At 49.7% G+C, this 15058-nt stretch overlaps 38 non-coding genes across 38 annotated transcripts; all 38 read left to right on the top strand.

Moving 5' to 3' along the window:
- The first annotated feature begins 51 nt into the window (after nt 1-51).
- trnap-ugg lies at nt 52-123 on the top strand. The gene has a single exon. It is a non-coding gene; the product is annotated as a tRNA-Pro (tRNA).
- A 111-nt stretch (nt 124-234) lies between these two features.
- On the top strand, nt 235-306 carry trnap-ugg. Its single transcript has one exon. It is a non-coding gene; the product is annotated as a tRNA-Pro (tRNA).
- Nucleotides 307-1419: 1113 nt separating this feature from the next.
- On the top strand, nt 1420-1491 carry trnap-agg. The gene has a single exon. It is a non-coding gene; the product is annotated as a tRNA-Pro (tRNA).
- Nucleotides 1492-1943: 452 nt separating this feature from the next.
- Nucleotides 1944-2015, top strand: trnap-agg. The gene has a single exon. It is a non-coding gene; the product is annotated as a tRNA-Pro (tRNA).
- A 190-nt stretch (nt 2016-2205) lies between these two features.
- On the top strand, nt 2206-2277 carry trnap-cgg. The gene has a single exon. It is a non-coding gene; the product is annotated as a tRNA-Pro (tRNA).
- A 356-nt stretch (nt 2278-2633) lies between these two features.
- trnap-ugg lies at nt 2634-2705 on the top strand. Its single transcript has one exon. It is a non-coding gene; the product is annotated as a tRNA-Pro (tRNA).
- A 589-nt stretch (nt 2706-3294) lies between these two features.
- Nucleotides 3295-3366, top strand: trnap-agg. The gene has a single exon. It is a non-coding gene; the product is annotated as a tRNA-Pro (tRNA).
- A 190-nt stretch (nt 3367-3556) lies between these two features.
- Nucleotides 3557-3628, top strand: trnap-cgg. The gene has a single exon. It is a non-coding gene; the product is annotated as a tRNA-Pro (tRNA).
- A 173-nt stretch (nt 3629-3801) lies between these two features.
- Nucleotides 3802-3873, top strand: trnap-ugg. The gene has a single exon. It is a non-coding gene; the product is annotated as a tRNA-Pro (tRNA).
- A 111-nt stretch (nt 3874-3984) lies between these two features.
- trnap-ugg lies at nt 3985-4056 on the top strand. Its single transcript has one exon. It is a non-coding gene; the product is annotated as a tRNA-Pro (tRNA).
- Nucleotides 4057-4907: 851 nt separating this feature from the next.
- trnap-agg lies at nt 4908-4979 on the top strand. Its single transcript has one exon. It is a non-coding gene; the product is annotated as a tRNA-Pro (tRNA).
- Nucleotides 4980-5169: 190 nt separating this feature from the next.
- trnap-agg lies at nt 5170-5241 on the top strand. Its single transcript has one exon. It is a non-coding gene; the product is annotated as a tRNA-Pro (tRNA).
- Nucleotides 5242-5431: 190 nt separating this feature from the next.
- trnap-cgg lies at nt 5432-5503 on the top strand. Its single transcript has one exon. It is a non-coding gene; the product is annotated as a tRNA-Pro (tRNA).
- A 356-nt stretch (nt 5504-5859) lies between these two features.
- Nucleotides 5860-5931, top strand: trnap-ugg. Its single transcript has one exon. It is a non-coding gene; the product is annotated as a tRNA-Pro (tRNA).
- A 589-nt stretch (nt 5932-6520) lies between these two features.
- Nucleotides 6521-6592, top strand: trnap-agg. Its single transcript has one exon. It is a non-coding gene; the product is annotated as a tRNA-Pro (tRNA).
- A 190-nt stretch (nt 6593-6782) lies between these two features.
- trnap-cgg lies at nt 6783-6854 on the top strand. The gene has a single exon. It is a non-coding gene; the product is annotated as a tRNA-Pro (tRNA).
- Nucleotides 6855-7027: 173 nt separating this feature from the next.
- trnap-ugg lies at nt 7028-7099 on the top strand. The gene has a single exon. It is a non-coding gene; the product is annotated as a tRNA-Pro (tRNA).
- A 111-nt stretch (nt 7100-7210) lies between these two features.
- trnap-ugg lies at nt 7211-7282 on the top strand. The gene has a single exon. It is a non-coding gene; the product is annotated as a tRNA-Pro (tRNA).
- Nucleotides 7283-8133: 851 nt separating this feature from the next.
- On the top strand, nt 8134-8205 carry trnap-agg. Its single transcript has one exon. It is a non-coding gene; the product is annotated as a tRNA-Pro (tRNA).
- Nucleotides 8206-8395: 190 nt separating this feature from the next.
- trnap-agg lies at nt 8396-8467 on the top strand. The gene has a single exon. It is a non-coding gene; the product is annotated as a tRNA-Pro (tRNA).
- Nucleotides 8468-8657: 190 nt separating this feature from the next.
- Nucleotides 8658-8729, top strand: trnap-cgg. Its single transcript has one exon. It is a non-coding gene; the product is annotated as a tRNA-Pro (tRNA).
- A 173-nt stretch (nt 8730-8902) lies between these two features.
- Nucleotides 8903-8974, top strand: trnap-ugg. Its single transcript has one exon. It is a non-coding gene; the product is annotated as a tRNA-Pro (tRNA).
- Nucleotides 8975-9085: 111 nt separating this feature from the next.
- Nucleotides 9086-9157, top strand: trnap-ugg. The gene has a single exon. It is a non-coding gene; the product is annotated as a tRNA-Pro (tRNA).
- Nucleotides 9158-10008: 851 nt separating this feature from the next.
- On the top strand, nt 10009-10080 carry trnap-agg. The gene has a single exon. It is a non-coding gene; the product is annotated as a tRNA-Pro (tRNA).
- A 190-nt stretch (nt 10081-10270) lies between these two features.
- Nucleotides 10271-10342, top strand: trnap-agg. The gene has a single exon. It is a non-coding gene; the product is annotated as a tRNA-Pro (tRNA).
- Nucleotides 10343-10532: 190 nt separating this feature from the next.
- On the top strand, nt 10533-10604 carry trnap-agg. The gene has a single exon. It is a non-coding gene; the product is annotated as a tRNA-Pro (tRNA).
- Nucleotides 10605-10794: 190 nt separating this feature from the next.
- On the top strand, nt 10795-10866 carry trnap-agg. The gene has a single exon. It is a non-coding gene; the product is annotated as a tRNA-Pro (tRNA).
- A 190-nt stretch (nt 10867-11056) lies between these two features.
- On the top strand, nt 11057-11128 carry trnap-agg. The gene has a single exon. It is a non-coding gene; the product is annotated as a tRNA-Pro (tRNA).
- A 190-nt stretch (nt 11129-11318) lies between these two features.
- On the top strand, nt 11319-11390 carry trnap-cgg. Its single transcript has one exon. It is a non-coding gene; the product is annotated as a tRNA-Pro (tRNA).
- Nucleotides 11391-11563: 173 nt separating this feature from the next.
- On the top strand, nt 11564-11635 carry trnap-ugg. The gene has a single exon. It is a non-coding gene; the product is annotated as a tRNA-Pro (tRNA).
- A 111-nt stretch (nt 11636-11746) lies between these two features.
- On the top strand, nt 11747-11818 carry trnap-ugg. The gene has a single exon. It is a non-coding gene; the product is annotated as a tRNA-Pro (tRNA).
- An 851-nt stretch (nt 11819-12669) lies between these two features.
- trnap-agg lies at nt 12670-12741 on the top strand. The gene has a single exon. It is a non-coding gene; the product is annotated as a tRNA-Pro (tRNA).
- A 190-nt stretch (nt 12742-12931) lies between these two features.
- trnap-agg lies at nt 12932-13003 on the top strand. The gene has a single exon. It is a non-coding gene; the product is annotated as a tRNA-Pro (tRNA).
- Nucleotides 13004-13193: 190 nt separating this feature from the next.
- trnap-agg lies at nt 13194-13265 on the top strand. The gene has a single exon. It is a non-coding gene; the product is annotated as a tRNA-Pro (tRNA).
- A 190-nt stretch (nt 13266-13455) lies between these two features.
- Nucleotides 13456-13527, top strand: trnap-agg. Its single transcript has one exon. It is a non-coding gene; the product is annotated as a tRNA-Pro (tRNA).
- A 190-nt stretch (nt 13528-13717) lies between these two features.
- Nucleotides 13718-13789, top strand: trnap-cgg. Its single transcript has one exon. It is a non-coding gene; the product is annotated as a tRNA-Pro (tRNA).
- A 173-nt stretch (nt 13790-13962) lies between these two features.
- trnap-ugg lies at nt 13963-14034 on the top strand. Its single transcript has one exon. It is a non-coding gene; the product is annotated as a tRNA-Pro (tRNA).
- Nucleotides 14035-14145: 111 nt separating this feature from the next.
- On the top strand, nt 14146-14217 carry trnap-ugg. The gene has a single exon. It is a non-coding gene; the product is annotated as a tRNA-Pro (tRNA).
- The last annotated feature ends 841 nt before the right edge of the window (nt 14218-15058 follow it).

Below are 15058 nucleotides of genomic sequence, written 5' to 3'. Positions count from 1 at the left end.
CTCAGGCCTGCAAGGGGTCCTGACAAAACAAGACCCAGGGGAGCACTCAGCGGCTCGTTGGTCTAGGGGTATGATTCTCGCTTTGGGTGCGAGAGGTCCCGGGTTCAAATCCCGGACGAGCCCTTTTGTGCTTCCTCACCAATTCTTTGTCGGCCTCACTGTCTAACGCGTTTCTGCTGTGGAGATTTAGCCTCAGTTGGATGTATATTTTTTCCCCCTGAGCCATCACATTGCGGCTCGTTGGTCTAGGGGTATGATTCTCGCTTTGGGTGCGAGAGGTCCCGGGTTCAAATCCCGGACGAGCCCGCAGGCGTTACAGGTGCATTTCATTGAAATGTGTTAATTTTCAACTCTCGTCAGTGATCTAGAAAATTATGTTGTTGTTTTTTCAGCTAAATTCATAGCCAGTCAAGGCTTGTTGGTCTAGGGTATGATTCTCGCTTAGGGTGCGAGAGGTCCTGGGTTCAAATCCCAGACAAGTCCTTCCCCACGCAACTATTTGTCATTATCAGGTGCTTGTGTCAGCACTGTCTTACCTTTGCTGTACAGCATATAGCCGGCAGCTTTTCTGCAACTAAACAACACCACACCTCCCTTTCCTTTCAGCTAAATATTGCTGCACAGAAGGCTCGACATAAGCGTTTGAGCAGAGTGGCTCGTTGGTCTAGGGGTATGATTCTCGCTTAGGGTGCGAGAGGTCCGGGGTTCAAATCCCGGACGAGACCTTTCCCACGCAACTTTCTGTCAGTATGATGTGTTTGTGTCAGCATCGTCTCTCCTTTGCTGTACAGCATGTAGCCGGCAGCTTTTCTGCAACTCAACACCACCCGACCTGCCTTTCCTTTCAGTTAAATATTGCTGCACAAAACGCTCGACAAAAGCTTTTGCGCAGCGTGGCTTGTTGGTCTAGGGGTATGATTCTCGCTTAGGGTGCGAGAGGTCCCGGGTTCAAATCCCGGACGAGCCCTCTGTTCTGTGAAACTCTGCAACTTTTGCTGCTAGCTGCCACCGGTGAACTGCTGCAGTTCGTTACCCAGGACTTACTTTAGGAAATGTTGATGCGCAGTGGAACCAAGCTGAAAGATTGGTCTTACCTGCAGACCACTCTAAATATTTGTTGTGAAGAAAGGCACTGAATAAAAGGTACCCTTGCCCCAGGCTCGTTGGTCTAGGGGTATGATTCTCGCTTAGGGTGCGAGTGGTCCCGGGTTCAAATCCCGGACGAGCCCTCTGTTCTGTGAAACTCTGCAACTTTTGCTGCTAGCTGCCACCGGTGAACTGCTGCAGTTCGTTACCCAGGACTTACTTTAGGAAATGTTGATGCACAGTGGAACCAAGCTGAAAGATTGGTCTTACCTGCAGACCACTCTAAATATTTGTTGTGAAGAAAGGCACTGAATAAAAGGTACCCTTGCCCCAGGCTCGTTGGTCTAGGGGTATGATTCTCGCTTAGGGTGCGAGAGGTCCCGGGTTCAAATCCCGGACGAGCCCTCTGTTCTGTGAAACTCTGCAACTTTTGCTGCTAGCTGCCACCGGTGAACTGCTGCAGTTCGTTACCCAGGACTTACTTTAGGAAATGTTGATGCGCAGTGGAACCAAGCTGAAAGATTGGTCTTACCTGCAGACCACTCTAAATATTTGTTGTGAAGAAAGGCACTGAATAAAAGGTACCCTTGCCCCAGGCTTGTTGGTCTAGGGGTATGATTCTCGCTTAGGGTGCGAGAGGTCCCGGGTTCAAATCCCGGACGAGCCCTCTGTTCTGTGAAACTCTGCAACTTTTGCTGCTAGCTGCCACCGGTGAACTGCTGCAGTTCGTTACCCAGGACTTACTTTAGGAAATGTTGATGCGCAGTGGAACCAAGCTGAAAGATTGGTCTTACCTGCAGACCACTCTAAATATTTGTTGTGAAGAAAGGCACTGAATAAAAGGTACCCTTGCCCCAGGCTCGTTGGTCTAGGGGTATGATTCTCGCTTAGGGTGCGAGAGGTCCCGGGTTCAAATCCCGGACGAGCCCTCTGTTCTGTGAAACTCTGCAACTTTTGCTTCTAGCTGCCACCGGTGAACTGCTGCAGTTCGTTACCCAGGACTTACTTTAGGAAATGTTGATGCGCAGTGGAACCAAGCTGAAAGATTGGTCTTACCTGCAGACCACTCTAAATATTTGTTGTGAAGAAAGGCACTGAATAAAAGGTACCCTTGCCCCAGGCTCGTTGGTCTAGGGGTATGATTCTCGCTTCGGGTGCGAAAGGGTCCGGGTTCAACTCCCGGACGAGCCCTTCTTTCCGAAACAAACGCCAGACTTTACTGCAAGAATCGACGCTAACGAAACAAACAAAGACGAAACACTTTTGTTAGCATTGAAGGAAAAGAGCCAATTTTGGACCAGATTTTTTACTTGCTCAGGCCTGCAAGGGGTCCTGACAAAACAAGACCCAGGGGAGCACTCAGCGGCTCGTTGGTCTAGGGGTATGATTCTTGCTTTGGGTGCGAGAGGTCCCGGGTTCAAATCCCGGACGAGCCCTTATGTGCTTCCTCACCAATTCTTTGTCGGCCTCACTGTCTAACGCGTTTCTGCTGTGGAGATTTAGCCTCAGTTGGATGTATATTTTTTCCCCCTGAGCCATCACATTGCGGCTCGTTGGTCTAGGGGTATGATTCTCGCTTTGGGTGCGAGAGGTCCCGGGTTCAAATCCCGGACGAGCCCGCAGGCGTTACAGGTGCATTTCATTGAAATGTGTTAATTTTCAACTCTCGTCAGTGATCTAGAAAATTATGTTGTTGTTTTTTCAGCTAAATTCATAGCCAGTCAAGGCTTGTTGGTCTAGGGTATGATTCTCGCTTAGGGTGCGAGAGGTCCCGGGTTCAAATCCCAGACAAGTCCTTCCCCACGCAACTATTTGTCATTATCAGGTGCTTGTGTCAGCACTGTCTTACCTTTGCTGTATAGCATATAGCCGGCAGCTTTTCTGCAACTAAACAACACCACACCTCCCTTTCCTTTCAGCTAAATATTGCTGCACAGAAGGCTCGACATAAGCGTTTGAGCAGAGTGGCTCGTTGGTCTAGGGGTATGATTCTCGCTTAGGGTGCGAGAGGTCCGGGGTTCAAATCCCGGACGAGACCTTTCCCACGCAACTTTCTGTCAGTATGATGTGTTTGTGTCAGCACCGTCTCTCCTTTGCTGTACAGCATGTAGCCGGCAGCTTTTCTGCAACTCAACACCACCCGACCTGCCTTTCCTTTCAGTTAAATATTGCTGCACAAAACGCTCGACAAAAGCTTTTGCGCAGCGTGGCTCGTTGGTCTAGGGGTATGATTCTCGCTTAGGGTGCGAGAGGTCCCGGGTTCAAATCCCGGACGAGCCCTCTGTTCTGTGAAACTCTGCAACTTTTGCTGCTAGCTGCCACCGGTGAACTGCTGCAGTTCGTTACCCAGGACTTACTTTAGGAAATGTTGATGCGCAGTGGAACCAAGCTGAAAGATTGGCCTTACCTGCAGAACACTCTAAATATTTGTTGTGAAGAAAGGCACTGAATAAAAGGTACCCTTGCCCCAGGCTCGTTGGTCTAGGGGTATGATTCTCGCTTCGGGTGCGAGAGGTCCCGGGTTCAACTCCCGGACGAGCCCTTCTTACCGAAACAAACGCCAGACTTTACTGCAAGAATCGACGCTAACGAAACAAACAAAGACGAAACTCTTTTGTTAGCATTGAAGGAAAAGAGCCAATTTTGGACCAGATTTTTTACTTGCTCAGGCCTGCAAGGGGTCCTGACAAAACAAGACCCAGGGGAGCACTCAGCGGCTCGTTGGTCTAGGGGTATGATTCTCGCTTTGGGTGCGAGAGGTCCCGGGTTCAAATCCCGGACGAGCCCTTTTGTGCTTCCTCACCAATTCTTTGTCGGCCTCACTGTCTAACGCGTTTCTGCTGTGGAGATTTAGCCTCAGTTGGATGTATATTTTTTCCCCCTGAGCCATCACATTGCGGCTCGTTGGTCTAGGGGTATGATTCTCGCTTTGGGTGCGAGAGGTCCCGGGTTCAAATCCCGGACGAGCCCGCAGGCGTTACAGGTGCATTTCATTGAAATGTGTTAATTTTCAACTCTCGTCAGTGATCTAGAAAATTATGTTGTTGTTTTTTCAGCTAAATTCATAGCCAGTCAAGGCTTGTTGGTCTAGGGTATGATTCTCGCTTAGGGTGCGAGAGGTCCTGGGTTCAAATCCCAGACAAGTCCTTCCCCACGCAACTATTTGTCATTATCAGGTGCTTGTGTCAGCACTGTCTTACCTTTGCTGTACAGCATATAGCCGGCAGCTTTTCTGCAACTAAACAACACCACACCTCCCTTTCCTTTCAGCTAAATATTGCTGCACAGAAGGCTCGACATAAGCGTTTGAGCAGAGTGGCTCGTTGGTCTAGGGGTATGATTCTCGCTTAGGGTGCGAGAGGTCCGGGGTTCAAATCCCGGACGAGACCTTTCCCACGCAACTTTCTGTCAGTATGATGTGTTTGTGTCAGCATCGTCTCTCCTTTGCTGTACAGCATGTAGCCGGCAGCTTTTCTGCAACTCAACACCACCCGACCTGCCTTTCCTTTCAGTTAAATATTGCTGCACAAAACGCTCGACAAAAGCTTTTGCGCAGCGTGGCTTGTTGGTCTAGGGGTATGATTCTCGCTTAGGGTGCGAGAGGTCCCGGGTTCAAATCCCGGACGAGCCCTCTGTTCTGTGAAACTCTGCAACTTTTGCTGCTAGCTGCCACCGGTGAACTGCTGCAGTTCGTTACCCAGGACTTACTTTAGGAAATGTTGATGCGCAGTGGAACCAAGCTGAAAGATTGGTCTTACCTGCAGACCACTCTAAATATTTGTTGTGAAGAAAGGCACTGAATAAAAGGTACCCTTGGCCCAGGCTCGTTGGTCTAGGGGTATGATTCTCGCTTAGGGTGCGAGAGGTCCCGGGTTCAAATCCCGGACGAGCCCTCTGTTCTGTGAAACTCTGCAACTTTTGCTGCTAGCTGCCACCGGTGAACTGCTGCAGTTCGTTACCCAGGACTTACTTTAGGAAATGTTGATGCGCAGTGGAACCAAGCTGAAAGATTGGTCTTACCTGCAGACCACTCTAAATATTTGTTGTGAAGAAAGGCACTGAATAAAAGGTACCCTTGCCCCAGGCTCGTTGGTCTAGGGGTATGATTCTCGCTTAGGGTGCGAGAGGTCCCGGGTTCAAATCCCGGACGAGCCCTCTGTTCTGTGAAACTCTGCAACTTTTGCTGCTAGCTGCCACCGGTGAACTGCTGCAGTTCGTTACCCAGGACTTACTTTAGGAAATGTTGATGCGCAGTGGAACCAAGCTGAAAGATTGGTCTTACCTGCAGACCACTCTAAATATTTGTTGTGAAGAAAGGCACTGAATAAAAGGTACCCTTGCCCCAGGCTCGTTGGTCTAGGGGTATGATTCTCGCTTCGGGTGCGAAAGGGTCCGGGTTCAACTCCCGGACGAGCCCTTCTTTCCGAAACAAACGCCAGACTTTACTGCAAGAATCGACGCTAACGAAACAAACAAAGACGAAACACTTTTGTTAGCATTGAAGGAAAAGAGCCAATTTTGGACCAGATTTTTTACTTGCTCAGGCCTGCAAGGGGTCCTGACAAAACAAGACCCAGGGGAGCACTCAGCGGCTCGTTGGTCTAGGGGTATGATTCTTGCTTTGGGTGCGAGAGGTCCCGGGTTCAAATCCCGGACGAGCCCTTATGTGCTTCCTCACCAATTCTTTGTCGGCCTCACTGTCTAACGCGTTTCTGCTGTGGAGATTTAGCCTCAGTTGGATGTATATTTTTTCCCCCTGAGCCATCACATTGCGGCTCGTTGGTCTAGGGGTATGATTCTCGCTTTGGGTGCGAGAGGTCCCGGGTTCAAATCCCGGACGAGCCCGCAGGCGTTACAGGTGCATTTCATTGAAATGTGTTAATTTTCAACTCTCGTCAGTGATCTAGAAAATTATGTTGTTGTTTTTTCAGCTAAATTCATAGCCAGTCAAGGCTTGTTGGTCTAGGGTATGATTCTCGCTTAGGGTGCGAGAGGTCCCGGGTTCAAATCCCAGACAAGTCCTTCCCCACGCAACTATTTGTCATTATCAGGTGCTTGTGTCAGCACTGTCTTACCTTTGCTGTATAGCATATAGCCGGCAGCTTTTCTGCAACTAAACAACACCACACCTCCCTTTCCTTTCAGCTAAATATTGCTGCACAGAAGGCTCGACATAAGCGTTTGAGCAGAGTGGCTCGTTGGTCTAGGGGTATGATTCTCGCTTAGGGTGCGAGAGGTCCGGGGTTCAAATCCCGGACGAGACCTTTCCCACGCAACTTTCTGTCAGTATGATGTGTTTGTGTCAGCACCGTCTCTCCTTTGCTGTACAGCATGTAGCCGGCAGCTTTTCTGCAACTCAACACCACCCGACCTGCCTTTCCTTTCAGTTAAATATTGCTGCACAAAACGCTCGACAAAAGCTTTTGCGCAGCGTGGCTCGTTGGTCTAGGGGTATGATTCTCGCTTAGGGTGCGAGAGGTCCCGGGTTCAAATCCCGGACGAGCCCTCTGTTCTGTGAAACTCTGCAACTTTTGCTGCTAGCTGCCACCGGTGAACTGCTGCAGTTCGTTACCCAGGACTTACTTTAGGAAATGTTGATGCGCAGTGGAACCAAGCTGAAAGATTGGCCTTACCTGCAGAACACTCTAAATATTTGTTGTGAAGAAAGGCACTGAATAAAAGGTACCCTTGCCCCAGGCTCGTTGGTCTAGGGGTATGATTCTCGCTTCGGGTGCGAGAGGTCCCGGGTTCAACTCCCGGACGAGCCCTTCTTACCGAAACAAACGCCAGACTTTACTGCAAGAATCGACGCTAACGAAACAAACAAAGACGAAACTCTTTTGTTAGCATTGAAGGAAAAGAGCCAATTTTGGACCAGATTTTTTACTTGCTCAGGCCTGCAAGGGGTCCTGACAAAACAAGACCCAGGGGAGCACTCAGCGGCTCGTTGGTCTAGGGGTATGATTCTCGCTTTGGGTGCGAGAGGTCCCGGGTTCAAATCCCGGACGAGCCCTTTTGTGCTTCCTCACCAATTCTTTGTCGGCCTCACTGTCTAACGCGTTTCTGCTGTGGAGATTTAGCCTCAGTTGGATGTATATTTTTTCCCCCTGAGCCATCACATTGCGGCTCGTTGGTCTAGGGGTATGATTCTCGCTTTGGGTGCGAGAGGTCCCGGGTTCAAATCCCGGACGAGCCCGCAGGCGTTACAGGTGCATTTCATTGAAATGTGTTAATTTTCAACTCTCGTCAGTGATCTAGAAAATTATGTTGTTGTTTTTTCAGCTAAATTCATAGCCAGTCAAGGCTTGTTGGTCTAGGGTATGATTCTCGCTTAGGGTGCGAGAGGTCCTGGGTTCAAATCCCAGACAAGTCCTTCCCCACGCAACTATTTGTCATTATCAGGTGCTTGTGTCAGCACTGTCTTACCTTTGCTGTACAGCATATAGCCGGCAGCTTTTCTGCAACTAAACAACACCACACCTCCCTTTCCTTTCAGCTAAATATTGCTGCACAGAAGGCTCGACATAAGCGTTTGAGCAGAGTGGCTCGTTGGTCTAGGGGTATGATTCTCGCTTAGGGTGCGAGAGGTCCGGGGTTCAAATCCCGGACGAGACCTTTCCCACGCAACTTTCTGTCAGTATGATGTGTTTGTGTCAGCATCGTCTCTCCTTTGCTGTACAGCATGTAGCCGGCAGCTTTTCTGCAACTCAACACCACCCGACCTGCCTTTCCTTTCAGTTAAATATTGCTGCACAAAACGCTCGACAAAAGCTTTTGCGCAGCGTGGCTTGTTGGTCTAGGGGTATGATTCTCGCTTAGGGTGCGAGAGGTCCCGGGTTCAAATCCCGGACGAGCCCTCTGTTCTGTGAAACTCTGCAACTTTTGCTGCTAGCTGCCACCGGTGAACTGCTGCAGTTCGTTACCCAGGACTTACTTTAGGAAATGTTGATGCGCAGTGGAACCAAGCTGAAAGATTGGTCTTACCTGCAGACCACTCTAAATATTTGTTGTGAAGAAAGGCACTGAATAAAAGGTACCCTTGGCCCAGGCTCGTTGGTCTAGGGGTATGATTCTCGCTTAGGGTGCGAGAGGTCCCGGGTTCAAATCCCGGACGAGCCCTCTGTTCTGTGAAACTCTGCAACTTTTGCTGCTAGCTGCCACCGGTGAACTGCTGCAGTTCGTTACCCAGGACTTACTTCAGGAAATGTTGATGCGCAGTGGAACCAAGCTGAAAGATTGGTCTTACCTGCAGACCACTCTAAATATTTGTTGTGAAGAAAGGCACTGAATAAAAGGTACCCTTGCCCCAGGCTCGTTGGTCTAGGGGTATGATTCTCGCTTAGGGTGCGAGAGGTCCCGGGTTCAAATCCCGGACGAGCCCTCTGTTCTGTGGAACTCTGCAACTTTTGCTGCTAGCTGCCACCGGTGAACTGCTGCAGTTCGTTACCCAGGACTTACTTTAGGAAATGTTGATGCGCAGTGGAACCAAGCTGAAAGATTGGCCTTACCTGCAGAACACTCTAAATATTTGTTGTGAAGAAAGGCACTGAATAAAAGGTACCCTTCCCCCAGGCTCGTTGGTCTAGGGGTATGACTCTCGCTTCGGGTGCGAGAGGTCCCGGGTTTAACTCCCGGACGAGCCCTTCTTTCCGAAACAAACGCCAGACTTTACTGCAAGAATCGACGCTAACGAAACAAACAAAGACGAAACTCTTTTGTTAGCATTGAAGGAAAAGAGCCAATTTTGGACCAGATTTTTTACTTGCTCAGGCCTGCAAGGGGTCCTGACAAAACAAGACCCAGGGGAGCACTCAGCGGCTCGTTGGTCTAGGGGTATGATTCTCGCTTTGGGTGCGAGAGGTCCCGGGTTCAAATCCCGGACGAGCCCTTTTGTGCTTCCTCACCAATTCTTTGTCGGCCTCACTGTCTAACGCGTTTCTGCTGTGGAGATTTAGCCTCAGTTGGATGTATATTTTTTCCCCCTGAACCATCACGTTGCGGCTCGTTGGTCTAGGGGTATGATTCTCGCTTTGGGTGCGAGAGGTCCCGGGTTCAAATCCCGGACGAGCCCGCAGGCGTTACAGGTGCATTTCATTGAAATGTGTTAATTTTCAACTCTCGTCAGTGATCTAGAAAATTATGTTGTTGTTTTTTCAGCTAATTTCATAGCCAGTCAAGGCTTGTTGGTCTAGGGTATGATTCTCGCTTAGGGTGCGAGAGGTCCCGGGTTCAAATCCCAGACAAGTCCTTCCCCACGCAACTATTTGTCATTATCAGGTGCTTGTGTCAGCACTGTCTTACCTTTGCTGTACAGCATATAGCCGGCAGCTTTTCTGCAACTAAACAACACCACACCTCCCTTTCCTTTCAGCTAAATATTGCTGCACAGAAGGCTCGACATAAGCGTTTGAGCAGAGTGGCTCGTTGCTCTAGGGGTATGATTCTCGCTTAGGGTGCGAGAGGTCCGGGGTTCAAATCCCGGACGAGACCTTTCCCACGCAACTTTCTGTCAGTATGATGTGTTTGTGTCAGCATCGTCTCTCCTTTGCTGTACAGCATGTAGCCGGCAGCTTTTCTGCAACTCAACACCACCCGACCTGCCTTTCCTTTCAGTTAAATATTGCTGCACAAAACGCTCGACAAAAGCTTTTGCGCAGCGTGGCTTGTTGGTCTAGGGGTATGATTCTCGCTTAGGGTGCGAGAGGTCCCGGGTTCAAATCCCGGACGAGCCCTCTGTTCTGTGAAACTCTGCAACTTTTGCTGCTAGCTGCCACCGGTGAACTGCTGCAGTTCGTTACCCAGGACTTACTTTAGGAAATGTTGATGCGCAGTGGAACCAAGCTGAAAGATTGGTCTTACCTGCAGACCACTCTAAATATTTGTTGTGAAGAAAGGCACTGAATAAAAGGTACCCTTGCCCCAGGCTCGTTGGTCTAGGGGTATGATTCTCGCTTAGGGTGCGAGAGGTCCCGGGTTCAAATCCCGGACGAGCCCTCTGTTCTGTGAAACTCTGCAACTTTTGCTGCTAGCTGCCACCGGTGAACTGCTGCAGTTCGTTACCCAGGACTTACTTTAGGAAATGTTGATGCGCAGTGGAACCAAGCTGAAAGATTGGTCTTACCTGCAGACCACTCTAAATATTTGTTGTGAAGAAAGGCACTGAATAAAAGGTACCCTTGCCCCAGGCTCGTTGGTCTAGGGGTATGATTCTCGCTTAGGGTGCGAGAGGTCCCGGGTTCAAATCCCGGACGAGCCCTCTGTTCTGTGAAACTCCGCAACTTTTGCTGCTAGCTGCCACCGGTGAACTGCTGCAGTTCGTTACCCAGGACTTACTTTAGGAAATGTTGATGCGCAGTGGAACCAAGCTGAAAGATTGGTCTTACCTGCAGACCACTCTAAATATTTGTTGTGAAGAAAGGCACTGAATAAAAGGTACCCTTGCCCAGGGCTCGTTGGTCTAGGGGTATGACTCTCGCTTAGGGTGCGAGAGGTCCCGGGTTCAAATCCCGGACGAGCCCTCTGTTCTGTGAAACTCTGCAACTTTTGCTGCTAGCTGCCACCGGTGAACTGCTGCAGTTCGTTACCCAGGACTTACTTTAGGAAATGTTGATGCGCAGTGGAACCAAGCTGAAAGATTGGTCTTACCTGCAGACCACTCTAAATATTTGTTGTGAAGAAAGGCACTGAATAAAAGGTACCCTTGGCCCAGGCTCGTTGGTCTAGGGGTATGATTCTCGCTTAGGGTGCGAGAGGTCCCGGGTTCAAATCCCGGACGAGCCCTCTGTTCTGTGAAACTCTGCAACTTTTGCTGCTAGCTGCCACCGGTGAACTGCTGCAGTTCGTTACCCAGGACTTACTTCAGGAAATGTTGATGCGCAGTGGAACCAAGCTGAAAGATTGGTCTTACCTGCAGACCACTCTAAATATTTGTTGTGAAGAAAGGCACTGAATAAAAGGTACCCTTGCCCCAGGCTCGTTGGTCTAGGGGTATGATTCTCGCTTAGGGTGCGAGAGGTCCCGGGTTCAAATCCCGGACGAGCCCTCTGTTCTGTGGAACTCTGCAACTTTTGCTGCTAGCTGCCACCGGTGAACTGCTGCAGTTCGTTACCCAGGACTTACTTTAGGAAATGTTGATGCGCAGTGGAACCAAGCTGAAAGATTGGCCTTACCTGCAGAACACTCTAAATATTTGTTGTGAAGAAAGGCACTGAATAAAAGGTACCCTTCCCCCAGGCTCGTTGGTCTAGGGGTATGACTCTCGCTTCGGGTGCGAGAGGTCCCGGGTTTAACTCCCGGACGAGCCCTTCTTTCCGAAACAAACGCCAGACTTTACTGCAAGAATCGACGCTAACGAAACAAACAAAGACGAAACTCTTTTGTTAGCATTGAAGGAAAAGAGCCAATTTTGGACCAGATTTTTTACTTGCTCAGGCCTGCAAGGGGTCCTGACAAAACAAGACCCAGGGGAGCACTCAGCGGCTCGTTGGTCTAGGGGTATGATTCTCGCTTTGGGTGCGAGAGGTCCCGGGTTCAAATCCCGGACGAGCCCTTTTGTGCTTCCTCACCAATTCTTTGTCGGCCTCACTGTCTAACGCGTTTCTGCTGTGGAGATTTAGCCTCAGTTGGATGTATATTTTTTCCCCCTGAACCATCACGTTGCGGCTCGTTGGTCTAGGGGTATGATTCTCGCTTTGGGTGCGAGAGGTCCCGGGTTCAAATCCCGGACGAGCCCGCAGGCGTTACAGGTGCATTTCATTGAAATGTGTTAATTTTCAACTCTCGTCAGTGATCTAGAAAATTATGTTGTTGTTTTTTCAGCTAATTTCATAGCCAGTCAAGGCTTGTTGGTCTAGGGTATGATTCTCGCTTAGGGTGCGAGAGGTCCCGGGTTCAAATCCCAGACAAGTCCTTCCCCACGCAACTATTTGTCATTATCAGGTGCTTGTGTCAGCACTGTCTTACCTTTGCTGTACAGCATATAGCCGGCAGCTTTTCTGCAACTAAACAACACCACACCTCCCTTTCCTTTCAGCTAAATATTGCTGCACAGAAGGCTCGACATAAGCGTTTGAGCAGAGTGGCTCGTTGCTCTAGGGGTATGATTCTCGCTTAGGGTGCGAGAGGTCCGGGGTTCAAATCCCGGACGAGACCTTTCCCACGCAACTTTCTGTCAGTATGATGTGTTTGTGTCAGCATCGTCTCTCCTTTGCTGTACAGCATGTAGCCGGCAGCTTTTCTGCAACTCAACACCACCCGACCTGCCTTTCCTTTCAGTTAAATATTGCTGCACAAAACGCTCGACAAAAGCTTTTGCGCAGCGTGGCTTGTTGGTCTAGGGGTATGATTCTCGCTTAGGGTGCGAGAGGTCCCGGGTTCAAATCCCGGACGAGCCCTCTGTTCTGTGAAACTCTGCAACTTTTGCTGCTAGCTGCCACCGGTGAACTGCTGCAGTTCGTTACCCAGGACTTACTTTAGGAAATGTTAATGCGCAGTGGAACCAAGCTGAAAGATTGGTCTTACCTGCAGACCACTCTAAATATTTGTTGTGAAGAAAGGCACTGAATAAAAGGTACCCTTGCCCCAGGCTCGTTGGTCTAGGGGTATGATTCTCGCTTAGGGTGCGAGAGGTCCCGGGTTCAAATCCCGGACGAGCCCTCTGTTCTGTGAAACTCTGCAACTTTTGCTGCTAGCTGCCACCGGTGAACTGCTGCAGTTCGTTACCCAGGACTTACTTTAGGAAATGTTGATGCGCAGTGGAACCAAGCTGAAAGATTGGTCTTACCTGCAGACCACTCTAAATATTTGTTGTGAAGAAAGGCACTGAATAAAAGGTACCCTTGCCCCAGGCTCGTTGGTCTAGGGGTATGATTCTCGCTTAGGGTGCGAGAGGTCCCGGGTTCAAATCCCGGACGAGCCCTCTGTTCTGTGAAACTCCGCAACTTTTGCTGCTAGCTGCCACCGGTGAACTGCTGCAGTTCGTTACCCAGGACTTACTTTAGGAAATGTTGATGCGCAGTGGAACCAAGCTGAAAGATTGGTCTTACCTGCAGACCACTCTAAATATTTGTTGTGAAGAAAGGCACTGAATAAAAGGTACCCTTGCCCAGGGCTCGTTGGTCTAGGGGTATGACTCTCGCTTAGGGTGCGAGAGGTCCCGGGTTCAAATCCCGGACGAGCCCTCTGTTCTGTGAAACTCTGCAACTTTTGCTGCTAGCTGCCACCGGTGAACTGCTGCAGTTCGTTACCCAGGACTTACTTTAGGAAATGTTGATGCGCAGTGGAACCAAGCTGAAAGATTGGTCTTACCTGCAGACCACTCTAAATATTTGTTGTGAAGAAAGGCACTGAATAAAAGGTACCCTTGCCCCAGGCTCGTTGGTCTAGGGGTATGATTCTCGCTTAGGGTGCGAGAGGTCCCGGGTTCAAATCCCGGACGAGCCCTCTGTTCTGTGAAACTCTGCAACTTTTGCTGCTAGCTGCCACTGGTGAACTGCTGCAGTTCGTTACCCAGGACTTACTTTAGGAAATGTTGATGCGCAGTGGAACCAAGCTGAAAGATTGGTCTTACCTGCAGACCACTCTAAATATTTGTTGTGAAGAAAGGCACTGAATAAAAGGTACCCTTGCCCCAGGCTCGTTGGTCTAGGGGTATGATTCTCGCTTCGGGTGCGAGAGGTCCCGGGTTCAACTCCCGGACGAGCCCTTCTTTCCGAAACAAACGCCAGACTTTACTGCAAGAATCGACGCTAACGAAACAAACAAAGACGAAACTCTTTTGTTAGCATTGAAGGAAAAGAGCCAATTTTGGACCAGATTTTTTACTTGCTCAGGCCTGCAAGGGGTCCTGACAAAACAAGACCCAGGGGAGCACTCAGCGGCTCGTTGGTCTAGGGGTATGATTCTCGCTTTGGGTGCGAGAGGTCCCGGGTTCAAATCCCGGACGAGCCCTTTTGTGCTTCCTCACCAATTCTTTGTCGGCCTCACTGTCTAACGCGTTTCTGCTGTGGAGATTTAGCCTCAGTTGGATGTATATTTTTTCCCCCTGAACCATCACGTTGCGGCTCGTTGGTCTAGGGGTATGATTCTCGCTTTGGGTGCGAGAGGTCCCGGGTTCAAATCCCGGACGAGCCCGCAGGCGTTACAGGTGCATTTCATTGAAATGTGTTAATTTTCAACTCTCGTCAGTGATCTAGAAAATTATGTTGTTGTTTTTTCAGCTAAATTCATAGCCAGTCAAGGCTTGTTGGTCTAGGGTATGATTCTCGCTTAGGGTGCGAGAGGTCCCGGGTTCAAATCCCAGACAAGTCCTTCCCCACGCAACTATTTGTCATTATCAGGTGCTTGTGTCAGCACTGTCTTACCTTTGCTGTACAGCATATAGCCGGCAGCTTTTCTGCAACTAAACAACACCACACCTCCCTTTCCTTTCAGCTAAATATTGCTGCACAGAAGGCTCGACATAAGCGTTTGAGCAGAGTGGCTCGTTGGTCTAGGGGTATGATTCTCGCTTAGGGTGCGAGAGGTCCGGGGTTCAAATCCCGGACGAGACCTTTCCCACGCAACTTTCTGTCAGTATGATGTGTTTGTGTCAGCATCGTCTCTCCTTTGCTGTACAGCATGTAGCCGGCAGCTTTTCTGCAACTCAACACCACCCGACCTGCCTTTCCTTTCAGTTAAATATTGCTGCACAAAACGCTCGACAAAAGCCTTTGCGCAGCGTGGATCGTTGGTCTAGGGGTATGATTCTCGCTTAGGGTGCGAGAGGTCCCGGGTTCAAATCCCGGACGAGCCCTCTGTTCTGTGAAACTCTGCAACTTTTGCTGCTAGCTGCCACCGGTGAACTGCTGCAGTTCGTTACCCAGGACTTACTTTAGGAAATGTTGATGCGCAGTGGAACCAAGCTGAAAGATTGGTCTTACCTGCAGACCACTCTAAATATTTGTTGTGAAGAAAGGCACTGAATAAAAGGTAC

Source organism: Alosa sapidissima, chromosome 8, assembly GCF_018492685.1.
Source record: "Alosa sapidissima isolate fAloSap1 chromosome 8, fAloSap1.pri, whole genome shotgun sequence".
NCBI lineage: Eukaryota > Metazoa > Chordata > Actinopteri > Clupeiformes > Clupeidae > Alosa > Alosa sapidissima.
The sequence above is the reverse complement of the archived record's forward strand: the minus strand, read 5'-3'. Positions and strand labels throughout refer to the sequence as shown.